Source organism: Anastrepha obliqua, chromosome 5 (assembly GCF_027943255.1).
Source record: "Anastrepha obliqua isolate idAnaObli1 chromosome 5, idAnaObli1_1.0, whole genome shotgun sequence".
Lineage (NCBI taxonomy): Eukaryota > Metazoa > Arthropoda > Insecta > Diptera > Tephritidae > Anastrepha > Anastrepha obliqua.
The window spans coordinates 125,563,326-125,588,518 of NC_072896.1; the positions used below are offsets into that span (position 1 = coordinate 125,563,326).

Consider the following 25,193-nt stretch of genomic DNA (forward strand, 5'->3'; position numbering starts at 1 on the left):
CCTTGTCATAGTAGTAACTTCACTTTGCTTTTTTACTTTCTTTTTGCTTTTTACTTTCAGATGCTGAAATCTAACACCGTAGACTCTACTTTCATTTCAGTGGGAAGACAGTGTCTCAAGAAAAAACAAATTCAAATATTAACAATCGACATTGCCTCCTTTTAAGCTTATACACTTCGTCCTATGCAAAGTTACGAAAACCTACCGAACCTTATATATATATAGTACATAATTGGCGCGTACATCCTTTTTGGATGTTTGGCCGAGCTTCTCCTTCTATATTAATTGTGGTGTGCGTTTTGATGTTGTTCCACAAATGGAGGGACCTACAGTTTGAAACCGACTCCAAACGGCAGATATTTTTATGAGGAGCTTTGTCATGGCAGAAATACACTCGGACGTTTGCCATTGCCTGCCGAGGGGCGACCGCTATTAGAAACATGTTTTTCTTAATTTTGGTGTTTTCACCGAACCTTTCGAACCTACGTTCTCTCTGTGAATTCCGAATGGTAGTCACGCACCAACCCATTTGGCTGCGGCGGCCTACCAAATCTTACTGAACAGAAATACTAACACAAATTTGCGTTTGCCATTCTCAGCTGTCAAAGCTTAGTTATCGATATCGGCAGTTCTTATGCAGCTAAAAAAACATCCCCTATTTATATTGTAATATTTGTTCGTGCCGCGAACGCTGTGAAAATACCATCGAACTGATATGGGAAAGGAAAAGTGCACCGTAACTTTGTATAACATTTTACATATCGTTCTCCTCCTTTAATATCTCTTCACAAATTTGAAAAATGTGATGCCTAAAAATAGAAAAGAAATGATATAAATGTTTTAGTTTTTAACATTTTTTTCTAATGTTTGGTGTTTTCAGGGTCTCTATAAAAATATGTTATATAATTTTTTTTTTACATAAAGCATTTCACAAAAAGAACATATTTTGGCATGGCTAGGTGGCGTTGGCCTGGAATTGTGACCAAAAATTTTAGTTCTTCTTCTTCTTCTTAATTGGCGCTAGAACCGCTTACGCGATTTTGGCCGAGTTTAACAAAGCACGCCAGTCGTTTCTTTCTCGTGCTAACCGGCGCCAGTTGGACACACCAAGTGAAGCCAAGTCCTTCTCCACCTGATCTTTCCAACGCAGAGGAGGCCGCCCTCTTCCTCTGCTACCACCAGCTGGTACCGCATCGAATACTTTCAAAGCCGGAGCGTTTGTATCCATTCGGACGACATGACCCAGCCAACGTAGCCGCTGGATCTTTATTCGCTGCGCTATGTCTATGTCGTCGTAAAGCTCATACAGCTCATCGTTCCATCGTCTGCGATATTCGCCGTTGCCAACGTGCAAAGGTCCAAAAATCTTACGCAGAATCTTTCTCTCGAACACTCCAAGCGTCGCTTCATCGGATGTTGTCATCGTCCAAGCTTCTGCGCCATACGTTAGGATGGGCATGATGAGGGCCTTGTAGAGTGTTAGTTTTGTTCGTCGAGAGAGGACTTTACTACTCAATTGCCTACTTAGTCCAAAGTAGCACTTGTTGGCAAGAGAGATTCTACGTTGGATTTCAAGGCTGACATTGTTATCGGTGTTAATGCTGGTTCCTAAATAGACGAAGTCCTTTACAACCTCGAAATTATAACTGTCTACAGTGACGTGGGTTCCGATACGCGAGTGCGCCGACTGTTTGTTTGAAGACAGGAGGTACTTCGTTTTGTCCTCGTTCACCACCAGACCCATTCGCTTTGCCTCTTTATCCAGTTTGGAGAAGGCAGAACTAACATCGCGGTTGTTAAGGCCAATGATGTCAATATCATCGGCATACGCCAACAATTGTACGCTCTTATAAAATATTGTGCCTGAGCGATTAAGTTCTGCGGCTCGTACGATGCTCTCCAACATCAGGTTAAAGAAGTCACACGACAGCGAGTCACCCTGTTTGAAACCTCGTTTGGTATCAAACGGCTCGGAGAGGTCCTTCCCAATTCTGACGGCGCTGCTGGTGTTGAGCAACGTCATCTTACATAGCCGTATTAGTTTTGCGGGGATACCAAATTCAGACATCGCGGCATACAGGTAACTTCTTTCTGTACTGTCGAATGCAGCTTTGAAGTCGACGAAAAGATGATGTGTGTCGATTCTCCTTTCATGGGTCTTTTCCAAGATTTGGCGTATTGAGAATATTTGGTCGATGGTGGACTTTCCAGGTCTGAAGCCACACTGATAAGGTCCAATCAGTTGGTTGATGGTGGGCTTCAGCCTTTCACACAATACGCTCGCTAGAACCTTATAGGCGATATTTAGAAGACTTATCCCGCGGTAATTGGCACAAATTGCAGGATCACCCTTCTTATGGATTGGGCAGAGCACACTTAAATTCCAATCGGCAGGCATGCTTTCATCCGACCATATTATGCATAGGAGCTGATGCATGCACCTTACCAGCTCCTCGCCGCCATGTTTGAATAGCTCAGCCGGCAGTCCGTCGGCGCCCGCGGCTTTGTTGTTCTTTAGCCGCGTTATCGCTATTCTCACCTCGTCATGATCGGGTAGCGGAACGACAATTCCGTCGTCAACGATTGGGGTATCGGGATCTTCACTTTCTCTGTGACATGCGCAGCTGTCACCGTTTAACAGGTTCGAGAAGTGTTCCCTCCATAATTTAAGATTGCTCTGTACGTCAGTCACCAGTTCGCCGTCTTTGTTCTTACAGGAAAACGCCCCGGTCTTAAAACCTTCTGTAAGCCGCCGAACTTTCTGGTAGAATTTTCGGGCGTTGTTCCTGTTGGCCAGCATCTCAAGCTCTTCGCACTCACGTATTTCGGCCTCTCGTTTCTTCTTTCGGATAATACGTCTCTCTTCCTTTTTCAGCTCTCTGTAGCGATCCCACATGGCTCGCGTTGCGCCCGATCGCAGCGTGGCTCTATAAGCGGCATCTTTTCTTTCTGCGGCAGCATGACATTCCTCGTCGTACCAATTGTTTTTTCGGGCTCGCCGGAATCCGATTTCTTCTTCGGCGGCGGTACGTAGGGAACGAGAAATGTGGCTCCATTGCTCGCGCATGCCGATTTGTTGGGCAGTGCTTTCGGAGAGCAGGAGTGAGAGTCGAGTGGCGAATCTTCTGGCTGTCTGTTGTGATTGCAGCTTTTCAATGTCGAACATTCTTTGCGTAGGTAGATGTACGTTTTTTGCTGCACAGAGGCGGGTGCGCAGCTTGGCTGCAACAAGGTAATGATCCGAGTCGATGTTGGGTCCTCGGATCGTGCGTACATCTAATACACTAGAAGCGTGTCTTCCATCTATCACAACATGATCGATCTGGTTTCGCGTTTTTCGATCAGGAGACAGCCAGGTAGCTTGGTGTATCTTTTTATGCTGGAATCTGGTGCTGCAGACTACCATGTTTCGGGCCCCGGCGAAGTCGATCAGCCTCTGTCCGTTACCGGATGTTTCGTTGTGCAGGCTGAATTTTCCGACTGTGGGACCAAAAATTCCCTCCTTGCCCACCCTGGCGTTGAAGTCGCCAAGCACGACTTTTATGTCGTGGCGGGGGCAGCGCTCATAGGAACGTTCCAGGCGCTCATAGAAGGAATCTTTGGTCGCATCGTCCTTCTCTTCCGTCGGGGCGTGGGCGCAAATTAGCGATATGTTGAAAAAACGGGCTTTGATGCGAATTGTTGCGAGACGCTCGTCCACCGGAGTGAACGACAGTACTTGGCGACGAAGTCTCTCTCCCACAACAAATCCGACACCGAATTTGCGCTCCTTTACATGGCAGCTGTAGTAGACGTCGCAAGGTCCTATGGTTTTCTTACCTTGCCCCGTCCATCGCATCTCTTGGATGGCAGTGATGTCAGCCTTTACTCTCTCGAGGACATCAACCAGCCGGGCAGAGGCACCTTCCCCATTAAGGGACCGGACATTCCAGGTGCATGCCCTCAAATCATAATCCTTAGATCGTTTGCAGGGGTCGTCATCAGTATAGGGAGGTCTCATCCGAGGCTTTTTTACACTTTTCATTGGGGGCGATTTTTAAGTGGCGGGTCCCAAGCCCAACGCACAACCAGCTATCCTGGAATATTTCGCCTTCTCACGTTAGCTCACTCCCAAACGGATGTTCGGAAGCTACCCAGAGGATACGTGGGCTAATTCCGGCCGTTGTGAGCTGCTTGAACCATATGCAGAAGAATCGTCCTGGCCATTCCCAAGTGAATGGCGATCAGTAACTTTCCCCACTTGCGTGGACTTCTACACATGGAACCATCCTCCGAAAATTTTAGTTATGGTTCGAAATAAAATTATTAGATTAATGACTAGGATACTTTGGTATTTTAAACTGCTATTGAAGGAACTAAGTTATGCTAATCTTTTTTATAATGAAATCTAAAAACAAAAAAATCTATGGAGATATGCAGGTAGAGGCGTAGTTTATGAGTGGAGTGCTAGTGGAAACATAAGTGTTAAGTGGGCATCTATATATGTACATATACATACATACATACAATTAGGGACTTTAATAATAAGTTATTATTAGTTATATAAGGTTTTTTGTTTTTTTTGTTTTGTTTTTGTTTTTTGGTTAAATGCAGAAAATTATATAAACTCTATTCTAAATTCAGAAAATTTTGACAAATAAAAAAAACAACAAAAAAATGGGTCAAGTAGCGTAGAAACACTGCATACATGGAATAAATACATACAACAACTTTAATAAATATTAAAATAAGTCTTAATAAAGTACACGTTTAGTCTCGACCTCCAATAAAACTCCGTGCGTCAATTCTTACTATAAGTGACACTAATGCGTCCCAGACATTGCATAGAGAAAATATGTACTTATTTTGTTGAATTCCAAGTCACGCAGACATAGAATTATCTACACACTGACCTCTAAAACAATTTGCCAAATCATTAATTACGTTTCTGCAGCGAGCAAATTACGTTTTCTTTCGAGTCATTCTACAAGGACCATAAATTTCAAAATTCATAATTCGCACAAATGAGAACGAGTGTACTTGCTCACATTTATGTAAGTGCGTGCCCAGATTGAGCTGAAAAATACAAGTAAAAAATATAAGAAATAAACAAGATAGGCAAACGAAACTCAAGCAGCTTGGCGCTGGTGCCAGGTGAAAACCAATCTAAACCAATTATGAAAACTGTGATTTTGTGCTATGCATTGTAGATCTGGTTCCTCCACATATGTTTGCATGCACTATTTAGTTTCACACACACACACACACACCTAAGCATACATATACAAAATGTTTGTGCAACAGCTTTTGTGCAATAAATATAAAATTTAATTTGTTGTAAGCTTAGCATGTGGCATTATAAAAATAGAAAGTCGTTGGAGGGCGCGGAATTTGCGCACAAAGGGGCAGCACAATTAGCTGCAAAAGCAGCAGCGGCTAGCAAGCCAAGAGCGGCGTCAGTGACCAATATGCAAACTAAACTGTATTTATACTTTTGAGTCTGTGTGTGCCTCCCTGCATGCCAGCAACGGCCCACATATTGCAACACGAAAATTGCATAATTGAGTGTGAAATGTTGTTTAAAAAAGCGACAAATACATGCACACACACACATATTTAAATGCAGCCAGCCAATTTGTGCATGCTTGCGTACGAGTATGTGTGTGTGCGCCACTGACTACTGCGCTTGTTTTGTTGTGGCTCGGTATCTTCAAATATGAATTTTCTTACCAACCTCCCTTCGTCCCTAAGTCTAGACGCGCTGCTGACTGAGAAAATTTAGCTAAATTTATAAGTGTAAATTTCTGTTTTCTTATTCTTATCGACGATTAATCTAGTTGTAACTAGGCAGCTCTCTTACTGTGTGTATATTTTTTGTAAGTATATATATATAGGCATATATTTACATATCGCACTCTAAAGCGTAGCAGCTCAAAATTTGAATCACAAATTTTGCCTCACAATAATTGAATGTAAATACTAAACGTTCATATAAATATTTATATACATATGTGTGTGTACCAAAATATTTCAATGGATACCGAAAATTTATTTCTCCAGCCCTTGAAAAATGTATAGTTCTCAAGCTGATACCCAATGTCTCCAATTGATATCCAATATTGGTTTGTATGTGGACGTGTAGTTGAGAATACTAATTTTCTTAGTAAAGTGAACAATATCCACTTATTACATATATTTACGCAAATTTTCATATATAGCGGAATGAAAAAACAAGCACTGAAACTACATACTTAAAGAAACGGGCACTTGAAAGAATGGCACATCGAGTGGTGGTTTCGATTTACCCAATGACACAAAGCCACTTTTTTAGGTTTTTAGAATTTTACAATAGCGGCCACCATAGCCGAATGGGTTGGTGCATGACTACCATTCGGTAGTGTACAAGTTCGAAGCCCCGGACATGCAGCACCAAATGGTGGAAACATTTTCTTCTAAGAGCGGTCGCTAGTTTGCCTGCCCCTCAGCAGACAATGGCAAACCTCCCTACAAAAAGTTAAAACAAATGCTGAAAATAGGATGGCCAACAAACACTCAATAAAGGGTGTGAGCGCTAATTTTATTCTTACATATATATACAGCCTGTCTAATAGAAGCGTGACTATCATAACTTAGAAACTATTTGATCAATTCATTTCAAACAAGCTGCATTGTATGAGCTTCTAATATTTATTACACGCAATGTATTCAATAAAATCTAGTCGCCATAATGACCTATAATGGCTTCGCATCTTCGAGTCCTAATTTGTGTTAGTTGTCAAGTCATCAAGTTGCGGAACAGCCGAATTTACGTTGATAACTATGTATTAGATCTCTCATGTTTGATTTCCTTGTTTTCCGACAGCACCAAGATGCTTAATGTGTTGAGGATCCTCCGCCATTCCATTTATAAACTCATAGCGGTGTTCACTGGTCAGTGGGTGATTGAAACTCGTGCGGAGAAGCTTGGACGTCTGTACAAACCTCATTGTAGAAGCTGTGGGGACCTGCAGAGAAAGATACTGTTGAACACTTTCTTTGGCGGGTTTGGTGGCTAGACGCTAGAGGCTTCTTAGTGTGCCTAATCTATATCTAAGCCTGAAGCAGTTGTCCATCCTAGATCCATTTTCTCTCCTTCACTACATCAACAGCTCCGAATGGCTGTAGACGGTATTCTCTTCCCTAAATTTTTTCGCAGGTAGTAGTCCACATTATGGTATCAAAACGGCACTTTAATGGTACTTGTAGTGTACCTCTGGTGCTCTTACCATCTAACCTACCTATCTACCTAGGGTTATTGTTCTATTGCCGAAACATTTTCAACAGGCTTGGCATCAGGCGACTGTGAAAGGCAATCGAACATTTCAATCCCATTTGGCTGTTTCCACTCTACACACTTTTGGCTTCGATACTTGGCAACGTCTTCTTGTAAAATCCAAGTTTGGCTAGTTCTTCCAAACATCTTCACAGCTGATGATAATAATGTATTTCGATAAATATAATTCATCAAAAGTGCATTCAAATTGGCGTTAATACAAACAAACGACCAAATCCATTTTCAAAGAAACACCCCCAAACATGAACCTTAACTGAATACTTAGGTTAGGTTAGGTTGAAGCGGTTGTCCTGTGGGACACACTCAGGCTCATAGCCCATTATGATGCCGCGTGGGGAGCTTGTCCCTATCTCTCCTAAAACCGGTGTGTGTTTTTCAAAAATTTTAAAATATCTCTGATTTCTATAGAACTGAGGTCTTCTAACTCATTAAAAAATTGTCTACCCGGAATAGTAAACCTGCGTCTGGATAGAGCAGGGCAGTGGCACAGTAGGTGCGAGATTGTCTCTTCCTCGTCCTCATCTAGACAACTTCAACAGAAGTCATGTGTTTGCACACCCATCCTTTGGGCGTGTCTACCTCTGGGGGCAGTGCCCCGTTATGACTGAGATCAATGTGCTAAGACTGTATTTTGACTTAGCAGAGATTCTGTGCGTTTAGCATTTAGAGTCGGTCACAGTTGACGGCGATATTGCAGGTGGCTTCATTACGCCATCTTTCGTTTGCTTTCTTTACAATTTCTTCAAGAATGAGTAGCTTACATGTTTGTAAGGGTATCCCTATGTCATTATCTATGTGCTCGTCAGACATTTTAGTGCCGAGTCTTGCTAGTTCATCGGCTCTACAGTTACCCTCAATGTCGCGATGGCTAGCCATCTCGTTAAGAGATGTGCGGCATTTCATGCCTACCTTGGAGGTTGTCGACTGTTTTGTGAGGGATTTTATCGCCGCTTGGCTATCAGTGAAAATGTAGATATCATTTCCGGATATCGCATTACACTGTATCAGTGTCGCGGCTTTTATTATTGCCATCAGTTCAGCCTGAAAAACACTACAGTAGTCGGGGAGCCGAAAACTGAAGGAGATCCCCAGATGTTCGGAATATACACCTCCACCCACCCTGCCCTCGAGCTTTGAGCCATCTGTGTATACATGAATGGACTCGCCCTGTCTCACGTCGTCCCGTTCCCACTCTCCCCTTGAGGGTAGGAGGGTCGTAAACGATGTAATGGCAAGAAGGGAAGCCCCAAAGTGCCAGCCAGGCTTTAACCGTGGCCATAATCCGTGTTTGACCACTTGTTTAGAGTGTTCAGCCTTATAGCCGCACTGCGTGCGTTATATATTGCCTGCAGATCTACCGGAAGGAGATTTAATGTCGCATATAATGCTTTCGATGGTGTGGTTGACATGGGCCGGTAATCAGAATAGATGCTAGTCTTTGCACCTTGTCAAGTTTCTTGATGTTCACACCCTTCTGAAGGGCATCTCACCATATTACAATACCGTAGTAGTGGAGAAGGCCTAACCACTGCTGTGTAGAGCCAATGTATCATTCTGGGTTCCAATCCCTATTTCTTCCTAATAAGCCTTCCGCAGGAGTACATTGCGGTCATAGCTTTTCGTGCTCTGTCTGCGACTGTGAGCCCCCAATTTAGCTTCCTATCTAGTATAAGTCCTAGATATTTTGCCCTTTTTATTACTCTAAGTGGTTTCCCTCCTAGGAATATTTGTTGAAGAGCAGGTGTTTTGTGTTTCCAACTAAAAAGTATCAGATCCGTTTTTTCCGGATTTACTTCTAGTCCCCGACTTTTACACCAAAGTGATAGTCTGTTGAGAGATCTTTGTTGGAGGTCACATAATGTTGGAAGGTGTTTCCCCGAGATTGCTATTACAATATCATCGGCATATGATATTATTTTACCTCCAATTATTTCAAGTTCTTGTAGAAGATTATTGACAGTTAGGTTCCTCAGAAGTGGAGATATTACCCCACCTTGGGGTGTACCCCCGATCGAAAGTTTTTTAACAAATGTGTCACCCAAATTTGCGCTTATCGTTCGCCCAGTTAGCATTCGTTCTATAAACGAGACTATTGCATTGCTTACTCCCATTTCCGTTAGCGAAGTGGTAATTGCTTCCGGATATATGTTATTGAAAGCACCCTCGATGTCTAGAAAGGCAGCGAGAGTAAATTCTTTGTAGTGAAGTGATTTCTCGACTGTGTGAACTAGCTCATGGAGCGCTGTTTCCACTGATTTGCCTTTGCTGTATGCATGTTGGGAAGGTGATAGTTTGTCGCTAATCCTTCCTTTGATATGCACATCTAGCAACCGGTCTAAAGATTTTAACAAAAAGGATGATAGGCTAATTGGCCTGAAGTCCTTCGGTTTCGTATGTGTGGTTTTCCCTCCTTTGGGAATGAATACCACTTTTACTTCTGCCCATTTTTTGGGGATATAGATAAGACCTGTCGCTGCCTCAAAAATTAAGGCGAGTGTAGGTGCAATCATATCCTTTGTGTGTTGCAAATCAGCAGGAATGATTCCATCTGGTTCCAGTGATTTTTAAAGTTTGAAGCTGCCAATGGCAAATTTTATGTTGTCCTCCGTTATAAAATCTATTGGGGGATTCTCGTAGTGAACTATAGGGTGGGTTCTACTGTCTTCGTTGCAGAGCCAACCTGGAAAGTGCGTCTGCATTAGTAATTCTAGTGTTTCTTCACTGCTGGTTGTCCAATTGCCATTCTCTTTTAAGAGGTAGCTAGGGTTACTGGGACTTGTTGATACTACTTTCCGGAGTCTACTGGTCTCCGAAACACTTTCTATCTTTTGACAGAATTCTCTCCAAGACGTCGTTTTTGCTGCCCTTATGGCATACTTAAATCTACGCTGTCATTCTTTGTATCTGTCCCACGAGTTAGTTCTCCTCGCTTCGTTATACATAGTTCTGCATTCCCTTCCGAGGTTTGCTATATCAGTGGACCACCATGGAGGTTTCGGTTTCCCTCTTCTTGTTCTCTGAGGACATGCTGCTTTCGCAGCTTGATGAAATGCTGAAGTTAGCTCATCAACCACTTAGTCGAGCTGTGGCTCGGAGTTAATTTGGTATGTCGTTGCTGTGAGATTGCTGTTTAACGAGGTTTCAAACATCCCCCAGTTTGTGCGTCTGCGGTTTATAACCGGCTTGAACTGTTTAGTTGGCAATGAAATGGTGTACATTAAGTACCTATGATCTAAGAAGGAGTTGTCTGTAGACACTCTCCAGTCCTTTAAAATTTGGGACCCTCGTTCATTGACACACGTGATGTCTAGAACTTCACTCTCGTAGTTGTTACAAAAGTAGGGGTATCACCTATGTTACTAATGTAAAGATTGTTACACATAATGAATTCAAAGATGTACTCACCACGTGCGTTTGTGTCTGAACTGCCCCAGACATGATGATGTGCACTAGCATCTGTTTTCAATATGAAGGGGGTCCCACATCTCGATGCTTCATGAACTGCGTATCTTATGAGTTGTGATGGAGGAGGGTGCTCCGCGTCGTGTGCCATATAAGAGCAGGCAAGCCATATCATCCTTCCGCAGGACTCCACTGCCGTGATGACGTTATCCGAATCGCTAAATAGTATTAGTAAATATACATTAATACATTTCTTTGCTAGTATGCACGATCTGGGTTTACCTTTGTCAGTGACATAAACCAATTCTCTGCTGCTCAAACCGCAAACCCGATCTTTTACGACCCATGGTTCTTGGATGATTACTATATCCTCTTCTCTTTCTGCGAGGCGAAGGATGAGTGCGGCTGAGGCCGTCTTACTGTGGTGAAGATTGATTTGTACAATCCTCACCATCGCTTTTGTTCGTTATTGAAGGGCAGCCAACCACGGTTTGGCCTGCGTTCTCTTCATCGGATGGAGGGGGGACTCCTCATCCTCCATAGCAGAGAGATTGGAGTATTCCCCCTCTATGTCCTCTAAGGTAACCCTTTCGAAGAGTTCGCCTACCATGTCGGAGTTGGAAACCAACTCATCGTTGTCTGTGACAACCTCGTTCGCTTCCGCAGATGAAGTTATATTTTCTGCGGAGGTGCTCTTGCTAGCTACGTCCTGCCTGTAGACATGGAGAGTCAGCGTTTGGAAGCCGTAGTTGATCTTCCATTTCCTGTTGGCAAGTGGGTCCAAAGATTCCTCATTGAGGATTATCACAGCCAGTCTCCTCTTGCCGTTAACTTCGCCAATCTTTGCTACCTTCCAGTCGCTGGTAGCTAGTTCGGGGTTGCCTAGCTTTATCAGGTCCAGGACTTCCTCTGGATCAGAATGGAAGTCTGGTATCCAGGCTCTAGATCTTGGCCGGTTGGGAATGTCTTCTCGGCGGACCACATCAAGGTGGGCCCCCGGCCGAGGTTCCCCTACGCGACTAATCGCTAGGGTGTATAGGTTCACGGAACGTTGGTCAGCGCACCTTATTAATTTGACGCGGGATTGAAACCATCCCGCATCCGAGCAACTGGGTGGAGGTCCTGGATTTTCTTTCAGGATGTCCGCATACACCTTCCAAAGACTCCTATTAATTAAGCCCCAGTTTGCTTGAGTGATCGCACCATCACGATCAATCACCGCCCGTACATGGCTTCCTTTCGCTACTTCCGCGAAAGACCTCTTCGGCGTGACTTTAGTCATTTGAGTGGCGGACACCTTAGTTCGTTTGGCTTCAGCCGATGTCTCTTCACTCGATCGCTTCCGTTTGCCTTGTGCGGAGTCTATTTTGGCCTTCTCCCGGTGTTCGGTAATGAAGGCTTCAGCCCACGCCTTGGAGTCTGACTGTTCGTCCGTCAGATCCTCTTCTCTAGTGTCCTTCAGTCTCTCCAGGATTCTAAAGGCCGATCGCCTGGTACGATAGTACCTTTCTGACGCACTTATATGCTTCCGGGGGTGGGTACTACCCGGAGCAGTGATAGTGCCAGAAGGGCAGACATCAGAAGCCATTGGCTTAGCCATGTGGTCCGATCCTGCCGACGTTGCTGGGGTGGTTCCTCCTTTCGGAGTTCCCGTGCCACCTGGAGTGACAGGGACGGCAAGGTCTGCTTGTCTTTTGACAGGGCAGCTCTTGCTTCCCAAGGGTTTTGTTGCGAGGGGGGGTCTATTGCTGGCACCAGACGTAGATGGTGTGTCATCCTCAACTTGTCTTGAGACAGGGTTGGGATTGTTGCCAGTGAGAGGTCTTGCTGCCGTAGAGGCAGTCCCTGAAGGGACGGAGCGGGAGTTAGGCCCTGGTTTGGCCACAGGCTTCACTCCGCTTACGTTAATGGTCTTCCTTATTGAAAGACCTGACCTTCCTGAGGGATTTGGCCTTGATTTCTGGGTGCCTTGGTTGTCCGAGATTAGGTTTTTGTTGTTGTTCATAATCATTTATCATAATCGGCCGCACTGCTCGACGTGGCGAGCGTGGCGGACTAGAATTTTTTAGGGGGGGAAGGGGAGGCGTAGTCAATGGCAGTCCCCTCTGCCATGGCAAGGTCATTCTACCTCCTGAGGTGACCCAGTTTCAGAAGGGCGCCGTTAAAATATAGCTGGATACCCCTGGATGCAAACCATCCATTGGGCACGTTGACGCGTAACACCCTGGATTAGGGGGGTACAGGAGAGGAGATGATAGGATACCAGGTTAGGGATTAACAGTGGGGAGGTCGTCGGTACGGTACTCTCCGCATGGTGATTGACTGACCTCCGCCGTTCTCCGGATGGTTGGCCAGCCAATACCCATTTGGAGCTTCCCTCTTAGTTCGTGGAGGGTTAACCCTCATGATATGGGGGCTAAACCAGCACTTAAGCCTCATCCCCGCGGCAAGGAGACCAACTTTATGAGGTAACTGAATACTTAACACTTCGCTTAAGCTGTCAATTATCAACGGAACACAAAGATCGACGTATGCAGCTATTCGCCCAAAAAAAAAAAGATTCGAAGATTGCCTAATTCTTCTATATTTGGCTTAGCCCACGAAAGTCTTTTTGCAAGGTATGATAATGAGAGCAGAGTATTTTTCAATGGAATTTGAGGTCTTCTATACGTACCTGTAGACGTTCTCGAATTGTGTCTTTGGATTCATTAACACCACCTTAAGGAAAAGCAACTTCAACTCCAAGAAACGCCAAGGTCGGCATTATCACAAACAAGTCAATGATCTTATGATCTTCCTTTGAAGATGTAACTTTTGGGCCTCGTATAGAGAAATTGGCAACGTTTTCCACTTCGGTATATCATTGCACGCATTTATTTATGAATGGCTTCGCCTACTTCAAATATTTTGCTGCAGGTGTCTGTGACTTCAGGGTGTGTTCATAGGGGGGCTGTTAACCCTAAAGCACACAAGTGAGCCTCTGAGGCTCAAATCTATATCATGACTGCAGTTTCTTCATGGCTTTTAAAAAAAAGTCTTTCATCTTTTTGGTATTCTTCAATATAAGTTCCTTAATTAATTTAGTGTTATTAGTTTTCAAAATATAAATATATTTAATCTCAAAAAAAATTTTTAATATAAATGTTACACATTTACACATATGTGCCTAATGAGCTCCTTCATATTTTTGGGTTATTGTTATGCTATTTCAATTGCAAAAATTTATGTCAATGCAAATTTGGTTCGAATAAAAAAGAATACGTTGATTGTGTCAGTAACTTGTGTAATAATATAAAAAAAAAAATCATAACGGTTGATATAACTACCGTCTGTTTTGATAATCTCTAACGGAATATTGATCATTGTATAGACATTGTTTATGTACGTTCGAAAATTTTTGCATTTATTTTCAATAATTGCTGAGTGGTACAACGTTCGTCATTTCGTTTGGATTATCTTGCTAAGTACAAAATTCATAATTCCGAGATTCTCATATCGAAAATAATTCAAAAAAACATATTTTTTTATAGAAAATGGCGAAAACTAAACTTAGTGATACACAAATTGCACAGGCTTTAGAAAACTCTGTTGAAGAAGAAGAAGAGTTCGTTCTTCCTGATTTTTCTTCTGATTCGGAATCAGAATATGTTTTTTTTGCTTCGGAAATTGAAGATGAGTTTTCAGACGATGGCGCTGAAAATATTGAGGATGCAACAGAAAATATGGCAATTTACAAAGGAAAAGATGGAACTATATGGTCGAAAAGTCCCCCACCAACCTCGAAAATTCGATCTTCCAACAAAATAAAAGGCAAAGTTGGTAAGGTTTTATTGCCTCCAGGGAAAACTTTGGAAAATATACTTGATTGCTTCAGACTGTTCATTTCCAATGAAGTTTGTGCACAAATAATCCAATACACTAATCAAGAAGCGGAAAGGGTATAGGCTAATCAGTCGATAAAATGGAAAGCACTAGACAATGATGAGTTATTATCTTTCTTCGGAGTTCTTATGACAGAAGGACATATGAAATCAAACAATCAAAATTACCGTTTATTTTGGGATCGGCTTTATGGAATAACAATTTTCAAAGCAAGTATGTCAAGTCGCAGATTTGAGGAATTATTGCGTTTTATACGTTTCGATGACAAATTGACCAGATCCTCACGACGACTAGGGGATAAGTTGGCCCCTATTCGAAATATTTGGGACATGGTTAATCACAATTTAGGTAAATATTATATGCCAAGTGAATATTTAGTTGTCGATGAACAACTCATGCCATGTCGAAGCCGCTGTTGCTTTATTCAGTATCTTCCTTCTAAGCCTGACAAATACGGCATAAAAATTTGGTGGCTGTGTGACAGCAAAAACGCATATCCTCTTCGAGGAATTCCTTATACAGGAAAAGAAGGAAATACGAGAAGTGTTGGCCTTGCTAAAAATGTCGTTGAACGACTTTGTGAACCCTATTACAGTTATTTTTTTGTCAACATGCAATATTTTGAAAAACGGTGAAAAAAATATTTCAGAAATAAATATGTTTTATAATGAAACCAAGGGTGGTGTTGATACATTCGACCAACTTGTACATGAATACATGACAAAACGCAAAACGAACCGTTGGCCTCTTGCATTTTTTATGAATATGTTGGATGCAGCAGGAATTGCAGCATACATTATATGGACAAAACAAAATTCTTTATGGAACAGCGGAAAGTCTAACCGTCGACACCTTTTTCTCAGAGAACTTTGTGAGCAGTTAGTGGAACCTATGATATTGAAAAGGCAGAAAAAATCACACATGAGAATGGAGACACAAAGCGCAATTTCAGATATTTTGCAAATTCGCAACGATGTATTGCCTGTAAGTAGCAATGACAACAATAATAAAAGAAAACGTTGCTATATTTGCCCTTCAAAAAAAGCAAGAATGCAAAAGCAATGTTGTAAAATTTGTAACAAAAACGTCTGTAATGAGCATTCTCAAACAACCAAAATTTGCCAAAATTGCGAAAACAATAAATGAATTAAATATGTAATGAATAAAAATTTGTCAATTTATGTTTTTTTTTCATGAAATAAAGATTTGAGTTATAAAAATACCATTTCATCAATATATTTACTTTTTCTTATATATGAGCCTCAGAGGCTCATTTGTGTGAATTTGTCATTTTTCAAATTGTGTGCTTTAGGGTTAAGAATGCACTACCAAGATTGCGAAATCTACTTCTGGCTAAGCCTTCACACTCACATCTGAGGTGTCTGATTGTTTTTTCTTCTTCCGCGTTAATACAGCTTCTACAAAAATCGTAGTATGGGAGTGCCGACCCTCTGGCGAGATTATCTATTAAACAAAGACCATTTTGGTATAAGAAACTGCAAATTTCGGGTAGCTCAGAAAACGCGTTGATATTTGACAATTTTTTTTTTGCGGCAGTCTTGTTTATTTTCTTCATACAACGAACGATCGAATTTTCTTTTAAATGGAAGAAGACACCCAACACTATTCCATTTTTATTGAGAATGCTTTAATATGTACATTGGGTGACTGTTGAGAAATAATGTTGGAGGTTTGAAAGACACCTGATATATTAAAACTCTTCCTATCGATTTGGATTTTTAGTTATTAGGCTTTAAAACCAAGAAACTCAAATATTTATATTGTGAGGTGAGATAAATAAGAGAATTCAGTGAATTTGAAAAAATTTGTTTGCACTTCTATTTTAAAAGCAATTTCTTGTGTATAGCCGTAAGAACATATTTTAATTTTTGAAGCCCTTGGGCAGCATTTACATGCCAAAATATTATTATATTGCCGTACAAATATGCGAGAAGAACACCATAAAAATAGTCTGAAAAAAAAATATAATGAATTCCCAAGAGCTTTGCAAAAGTGCAATGTAACATTCTTCTATTTCGGTGGCTATGGTCAGACAGAGCAGCATCTTTCATTTGCTTCAATCCAAAAAAAAAATATTTTTTAGAACATTTCGTTTTTGTAGTTACGACGCTGCCGCTTTTGACGTTGATGATGCATTCACGTGCATATTTCTAGCTTACCCAACTTTTGCTGTTTTCTTAGCACTTTTTCGAGCTTGTTTGTGTCCCACCCCCCATGTGAGCGACATTTCGGTAGCTATCATGCTGCGCTATGTCTAATGGGCCAGAGTCCTTGGCCGACAGTGGACATTCTGACTGAAAGCGACTTTCGAAATGCTTACATTGTTAGGTAAATGGAAATAGAGAGCGCGGGGTGGTGGAGTCGATGTACGTGTAAGCACTAACATGCACATACACATGAATGTAAATTCATATATGATATATGTATGCACATTTATGTTAATGGTATGCACTTGTAAATGTTAAGGTACATGAATGCGTGGCATAGCCTACTGGTGGTATGGCTGAGATTCTTCGAGCACGAACACAAACACAAGCGCCACTTTGTTGCCACGTCTGCGTGCCTAGCAGGGGGTACAGTGACTTTTCACTGACTGTGAAATGACACTTAAGAGAATTGGGAATTTAGTACTACTACGCATATGGAAAGCATTAGTCATAATCAAACCTTCACAGACCCAGTGGTTCGTTGGGTACCTCGAACGTTGACTTGATTGCTTTTAAGTTCAGTAAATCCATTTACAACCTACATTTTATGGAAAAATTTGTTACATTTTCCAATTATAACGTTCACGTTACATATTTCCTCATTTATTGCTTTTCAGCAGTCGTTGGCAAGATGGAAATGGGAAATGCACTTAAATTGCTACCTGAAGGCGGGTGTGTTTGTGTGTGGCTAGCATTTAGTTGATGCGGGTTCGTCATTTCTGCCACTAGAAAGTTTGCTGCAAAATCAACTGCCATTTGGAGGCGATAAACAATAGTAGGTGCTTCTACAGAGAACGAAAAAATTATAAGGCGAAGATGATTATGTTGCTATGTATATAAAAAATATGAGAAAAATATAAAAAAAAGAAAAATGTCCCAATATCGTTTCGTTGTTTGTATGTTTAAAACGGTATTTCATAATGGAAATTATTCCTCATTTATTGCTGGTATTTTAGTAAACGCAATTTTTTGTTCTGTGTATAATGTAGTAATAATAAGCCCAAAATCGTTTGATTTATTTTGAAAGTGTACAATGCCAATTATTGCGATAAAATTATTATATTATAACTGCGTTTGATCGCTTTATCTTGTCCTCATATTTATTGTTTTAGCATAGAAAAAAATATGCGCGCAGAAACTCTCTGTCTGAATTTGAGCAGGGACTAATTTTCGAATGGAGAGGGAAGGCCCTTCAATGCGAGAGGGTGCTCCAAAATTAAAAAGAAGCAAAGCTGTAGTTCTGCATCTGTACCAAGAAAAGTAGTAGTCCACCAAAACTTAGCGCTAGAGATATTCGGGAAATCAAAATAATCAATAGTGAGTTTCAGGGTGTTAACAATGGAAGTCAACAAAGAGAAAATTCGGCATATTTTACAGTTTTTCTTCGGTAAAGGCGAAAACGCAAGTCATGGCGCTGAAATTGTGAATGGCGTTTATGGTGTCGATACTGTAATAACTAATTTCGTGTATTTTTGGTTTCGTTGATTCTGGTCAAGGAGTTCTTGTTTTACAAAGTAAAGCCGCGCACCACAAATTAGAGAAACAGCTCGGCCAAGCCACATAATAGCTTCGCCTAAAAATGAGAATCTACATTTGTATATGTGTAACCATTTATAAGTACAAAAAATCAATACACAAACATCAAAATGAAATAATTTATATGTATGTAGGTGTTTTTGTGTGTGTGGCATGTATGACGTGCGCGTGTCAACTATAAAAAGAAGCGCACCCTAAAGCTCTCTAATAGCTCATCCAATTAACCGTAAATTAGCTACATAAAGTGCTTGGTATAGAAAAGGTATGAAAATTCATGTATTAGTACATAAAATGTGAACTCGTACTTAGCAAAACAGCAAAGCTTTTATGAGCCATTTATCTGTATTCCCAGTACTCCAAAAGTCAAAGCCTTAAAAATTATAAAATCATATAAGTGCTCATAAAGTGCCAACTGCGGCGCGTTCCCCGAAAATCTTACAAAAATGAAACATTCGCGTATTTCACTCAACAACACCGATTTACGGTAAGAAGAGAAAAATACTCTGCAACGTATGAAATAAATTTATGAATTTCGTGTTTGCTGCGCGCCACTGCCAAAGTGCCATAAATAAATAAAAACATTGATATGCACACACGAAAACACAAATAAGACAAGAAATCAGCTAGTCAGGGAGAACCCTGGCTATTCGAGAAGAAAATAAAAAACATGACAAACTGCGGCAGTAGGTCTGCACAGCAGACTGGTGAAGGAGGAGAGGGGGCCTTCAAATGAGGAAAGCAGTGAGGCGTTGCTGGCTTGGGTTGCAACCCGTTGCCATTCGATTGCTGTTGTTGAGAAAAATAAAGAAAATACTGCTGTTGTGGCTTATGAGGTGTGTGTGTTGTTGTGATTTGTTTTTATTTGCCAACACAAATGAGTTGTTGTTGTGCTCATTATAATTGCTTTTATCGGCACCGCTGGCGTTGCTCCGGCTAGTGTGTATTTATCTGTATGTTGCCTCATCTTGTTGCTCTTTCACTTGATTTTGTGTCGTGTTTTGCTTTCGGGTGTTAACAAATTTATGTGAACGTAAATGTGCGCTTTTTGACATTTTTTTTTAATACTGCAGCAGGAAAGTAAAAATAAAAATGCAGAGACGCAGCGCTCTTAAAGATGCAGTAGCTGCAACAAAAGCTTAACTGTTTCTTATCAAGGCTCCGGAGTTTCTAATTTTCGAGGCGATTCTTTATGATTTCACTCTTTAAGCTGAGTCAAAGTATATTTATCTATTATTAAAAGGTATTTAAGAAGCAAAGTAATATAACTAATAAGTAAGTAATAAGTAAGAAAGTATTTTCTCCGATTTTCGAAGTTAGCCTTCAATTTCGATATATGAGCCTTTGAAGATCGAAATATGGGCTTTAGTAAAAAGTTATTTAAAATTAATAGGTGCAAATAACTAAAAAAGTAAAAATGTGGTCGTGATCTATCCCATCTACTTAAATATCGTATGACTTTTTCGAAAATTTTATTACATGTGCTGTTAGGGGTCAAAGATCAGATCTTAAAGATATTAAAAATTAAATATTTAAAAAACAACTGACAGATTTTTCACCATATTGCTATGCCAATGGAAGCGCGCTACAAGGGAAAAAACTGAATGCGATGATAGCTGATTTATGTTGGTGGGCCACAGATCGCTAATGGAAATATAGACAAAGACGAATTTGCCGATGAGTACGATGGTGAAGATGAAGAAAGCATGGTTTTAGGCAGCTTCAAACTTTATTTGTTTAGTTTTGAATGGACTAAAAATTTGCATACCCAGAAGTAATCCACACATTCTTATTAAATTTTGGATGAAAATTTTCTGAATTTTTCTGATTTACAAAAATTGTTATAAAAAATTAACTTCATTTTTGTTTTATTTAACTAATATGACAACGATGGACGATGACAACATCCGATGAAGCGACGCTTGGAGTGTTTGAAAGATTCTGCGGAAGATTTTTGGACCTTTGCACGTTGGCAACGGCGAATATCGCAGGCGATGGAACGATGAGCTGTATTAGCTTTACGACGACTAAAGCGAATAAAGATCCAGCGGCTACGTTGGCTGGGTCATGTCGTCCAAATGGATACAAACGCTCCGGCTCTGAATGTGTTCGATGCGGTACCATCGATCTTGTAATTATGAGACACACGTAACAGAAGTTTATGGCATATAAAAAAAGGTTCCTGTTCTTTCATATGAATTGGCTTTGAAATTTTGTAAAAGATATAGAAATTATTGTGTTCAGTGATGACAAAAGCCAAAGAAATATTCGACTTTCGAGTCTAAGCAGTCATTAGGCATTTGCTCGCTTTTCATATAAAAAGTTCGTAGTGATCTTCAACTTTACGTTCAATTGATGAAAACAAGTGATAAATTAATCGAGCTGAGTTTGATGGAAAAATACGCACAGGGAAATGCTTTCCATCTAAGCGTCTTTACCATTTCTCCGACACGCTTTGCTTGTCTTAAGATGGTTTAATTTTACTATTATTTGTTTGTCATTGCCCTGACCTGAAACGCTCCCACCTGACCATAAAATCGTGTATCAAATGACACTACGCTAAAACCGAATACTCTACGGTTGTCGTCTGAAGGAACAAGCTTCAAAGTTCAAACTGTTTTTTTTTTTAACTTGACAACTTAAAATGATAATACAAAACAGAAATATTTTTGGAATTTATGATTTTTTTGATTTTAATCTGGTAGATAATTTCATGGGATTTATTTTTTGAATATGTTACCCGGCATATGTCTGCCGTGGCCAGAGTCCATTCATCCAATCATTCCAGTTTTTGACTTCTTTTCCCTTTAAATCTGGCCGTATGGCATCAATGGCGGCCTGGATATTGCAATAAATCGATCGTTAAGCGCACTGTATGGCAAGTTGCAACGTCTCGTTGGAACCAAATGTTGACGATATTTAGTTGATTAATTTTTGGAACAAAAATTTAGCGTTAGCGCTCGCTATGCGTCGTAACGGCAGTCTTGATGTTGCCCTTCAAATGGAGTGACCTACAGTTTGAAGCCGACTCCGAACGGTAGATAATTTTATGAGGAGCTTTTTCATGGCAGAAATACACTCGGAGGTTTGCCTGCCGAGGGGTGGTCGCTATTAGAAAAATATATTCTTAATTTTGGTGTTTCACCGAGATTCGAACCTACGTTCTCTCTGTGAATTCCGAATGGTAGTCACGCACCAACCCATTCGGCTACGGCGGTCTTACTTTACAGAAATGTCAACACAGTTTGCCATTCTCAGCTGTCAATGGTTATCGATATCGATAGTTCTCATGCAACTAAAAAATACCCATTACTAGTGTATGTAGTTAATATTTGCGTTTTACTATGTTTTATTATTTTATTGTATTTATTTCGTTAATATTATTATTATTTCGTTATTAGTGCCATTCGTGTGCGAATTTCCTTTCCCTAAGTGTGTATTTCCTTTTTCCTTCGTAAGTGTTCTATACTGATGTCACTTTCTGTTTCTGCGTATAAGCGCCACAAGTTTGGGCCCTCACTTTTTCCACTTTTCGTTAATTCTTCTGCTGTAGCTCTAAAGAACACGTCTCAGATTGCAGAAAAAGCATTTAATATTTTTATCGGCCAAATATTACGTATACGCCTAGTACGACATTCGTAGTTCATTTAATAACTCATTTAAATTGCTGCTCGTTATAGCATACATTCATTAATATTTATCATATTGAATGTTCTTATTTCTATCTGCCATCGTCATTATACATATTGAGCTACAAATTGTGAGATATTATTTAATATTAGTCAAAAAAACAAAATTTTACAGCCTATTGACTTAGAGCCAAAACAAACCATTTATTAAATAACAAATAAAATGAGCTAAAACAAAACTACAAGTCGATCAATACAATAACAATTATGTTAGCGTTTTAAATCATGCATTCATCAAAGAGGAGAATGAATTTTTAGAAATTGTAAAATCTAATGAAATGGAATACGAAATCTTATTGAATTTGCGAAGAGCCCGCGCAATAAGTAAATTGGACTCGAAATTCGTTTCTAATATAGTGAAATAAACAACATAAGAGCTTCTTAGAGCCTTCGTTGGATTAATGCTTTGCAATAGATTCGTAGAATCAATGTCACCTTGAATGAAATAAAACAAGCCAAAAAAATGAAAAGATGCCGATAGAAGCGACCTTCTGCATTTAAGCGACTTTAAACTAATTAATAAGAAGCGGGAACTCTAAGAGGGAAATGCCAAAGAAAAATGCAAAGTCTTAGGGCATATTTAAGAAACGTATATTGGACCCGTTTTATTCTTGTAATAAAAAATTGGTGATAAGATCTTCAAATAAATGAAGTATTTTCCAACCCAGAAAGAAGAAATGCGGTAAACAGTAATTTAATCGTCTAAGGATTTGAGAGGTTTGAACTCATACGACTAACAAAGCCTAAAATTGAGTATGATTTGGAGAAAATAAAATTGATAGGACTTCAAAATGAAAAACTAGAGTCAAAATTACTGCGAAATCTTTGATCTTTAACACAGATTGGAGGATATTATTATCATTTACTTATTGTACAGGTTAATAATTACCTGTAAACCCAAAAAATGAGATTTAAGCACTAGCGACAAAGACCATCGGCTTAAAAATATTATCTGACGATTGTAGAATATCACGTGATTTAGAGTAAGTGACTTGAAAACATTTTTAAAAATTTACTAAACTTTCATTCAACAAACATAATGATTGTGTGATATCTAAAGCACTTGTCATCGGTGGTTTCATCAGAAGAGATTCCACTGACTCTAAAGACCCCTAAACTTTGAAATCTGTCCACGTTGCCTTAGTACGATCTCGCATTGAGTACTGCTCGTTAATATGAGACCCATATTAATGGGATTTCGAAGCGCTGCAGGTTTTTACAAATCGTTGTCTCCGCAGAATATTGAGAATTTAGAACGAGACACTAATGTGCCTGATAATTCTGAAAAGGAAATGTGGCTGATTCGTGCACGTGTTAGGATAAGACTAAATCGACATCATCCACAGCACAATCGACAGGGACCCCCAAGGCAGCCGTCATAGAGGCAGACCAGCGCTGACCTGGAAGAGGAACCAGGAGCGAAATCAAGAGGTTAGCGCATGGCAGAGGGAAATGGAGGAACGCTGCCAACGAAAAGAGCAGAAGATTCATCCTCAATTGTATTAAGACAACTCCTTTCAGTTTGATACGATTTTAACCATAGAAAGAAAAGCGAGTGAAAGCCAAGAGAGCGCAATTTACACAAAGTAGTTCTATGTGACTCTGTGTCAAAAGCTTTGGAGCAATCAGTGCAGAGGCAATCAATTTGAAGTCAACACAAAAATGATTCTTAGCTGCATAATTTGCATTCGAAGTATAAGAGCTCTGTACCGCCACTAGATTAAATTCAATATTCAACTAGCCTCAGCAAATAATGAAAAACCATTTGCCATGAAAACTTAGTGGCAAAATATTATAGATCTTTGCGGTTGAACAACTGTTCATCAACTCCATTAGCATGGAAACATTCCTTCACTCATTTCTCTTTCAGAACTAGACATTTTTACTCAATTTCATCCTAAAATGAATTAATTAAAACAAAAATCTTATGAAATATTTTTAAATTGACATCAAATTTAAATAGGTGTACATTTTTGTAAGACTTGCCAATTTTAAAAATATCGCAGTTGCAAGTTTTATATAAACAGCCAGTTGTGTGACGCAAACAGCTCAGCGCCCAGCCAATATTTGCTGTCTAATGCCGGCCACCAAAATAAATTGCTTGCAGAAACTAAAAGTAATGGGACAGAATAAATTTGCATGAAATAAATAAAGTGTCAGGAAAGAAATTACAACTTACAAAAATATACATTCAAAGCACATACATACATACATACAGGCAATCATTTGGAAATAGAAGAAGTAAAGAACTTAAGGTTCAGCGCTTTTGCATGAAAACAGCATTTTAGCATATTGCTTTGAAAAATTTGTATACTACAATTATTGCACAATAATTCCACGATTTCCTACAGGGCATGCATATTATACTTGTTTTGAAAATAGAATTGTCAACAACGAAATGTCGCTAAGAATTAATCACATCGAGTAATCACTGGCAATCGGAATGGCTACAACAGCAATAGCAATAGCAACAACAAAAACAGCAACAATTGGGGCGATGTCAGTGGCAGCAGTCAATAGCTCGCACAATTCATTTACTCGAACTATGTTGACAATTACCGAGCACTAAATTATTTCACAACAAAAACAAATGAAAAAATTAATGCGATATATTCTATGTAAGTTTATCTGCGCGAAAACAAAAATGAAAAAGTGAAAAATACAAAAATACAAAGAATCCGACAACATAAAATTTACTCGTTACTGGAGTGAAAATTTACAATGCATAAAAATATAAGGAAAATAGCAAATAAATGTTGAGCTCGCATTGGCATATCGAATACAATACCTTTGTATGTATGTATATGTGTATGTATTAACTGTGTGAGTGAAAGTGTAATTAGACATGCAACAATGTTGACTATTGACAGCCAATTGAAAGCTTCTTAATGGTTGTGTTCTTTTTGTTTTTGTTGATAAGTGTGTACTGTTTCTGAATGGTGAATTTTCATTCAATTTTAAATTGGCAACTGATAGTAATTTTCTTTATAAGGGAATACCCAAAATTGTTTAGCTTAGGCAGAGAGTTGCCGAGCTGTGGAGAGAAGACTTGAGATGCCAGTGCCAGGACTGTGCATGTATTAAATAAATTTTGTTGTTGGATACAATAGAAATTTTATTTACTGAGCACTGAGATACCAAAATGCT

General features: G+C 39.9%; 1 protein-coding gene across 7 annotated transcripts in view; it reads left to right on the plus strand.

Annotated features, from left to right (window-relative positions):
- LOC129248238 (calmodulin-lysine N-methyltransferase) overlaps window positions 1-25,193 on the plus strand; it is an 88,626-nt gene that overhangs the window by 38,898 nt on the left and 24,535 nt on the right. Inside the window, exon 1 of one of the 7 annotated variants that reach the window (XM_054887708.1) lies at window positions 24,353-24,664. The exons of 4 other annotated variants lie outside the window; for them this stretch is intronic. The gene's annotated coding sequence lies outside the window, so the exon portion shown is untranslated. Of the gene's footprint in view, window positions 1-24,352; window positions 24,665-24,686; window positions 24,870-25,193 lie in introns of those variants that run through there. 2 more of the 7 variants (XM_054887709.1, XM_054887713.1) reach the window with 2 other exon arrangements.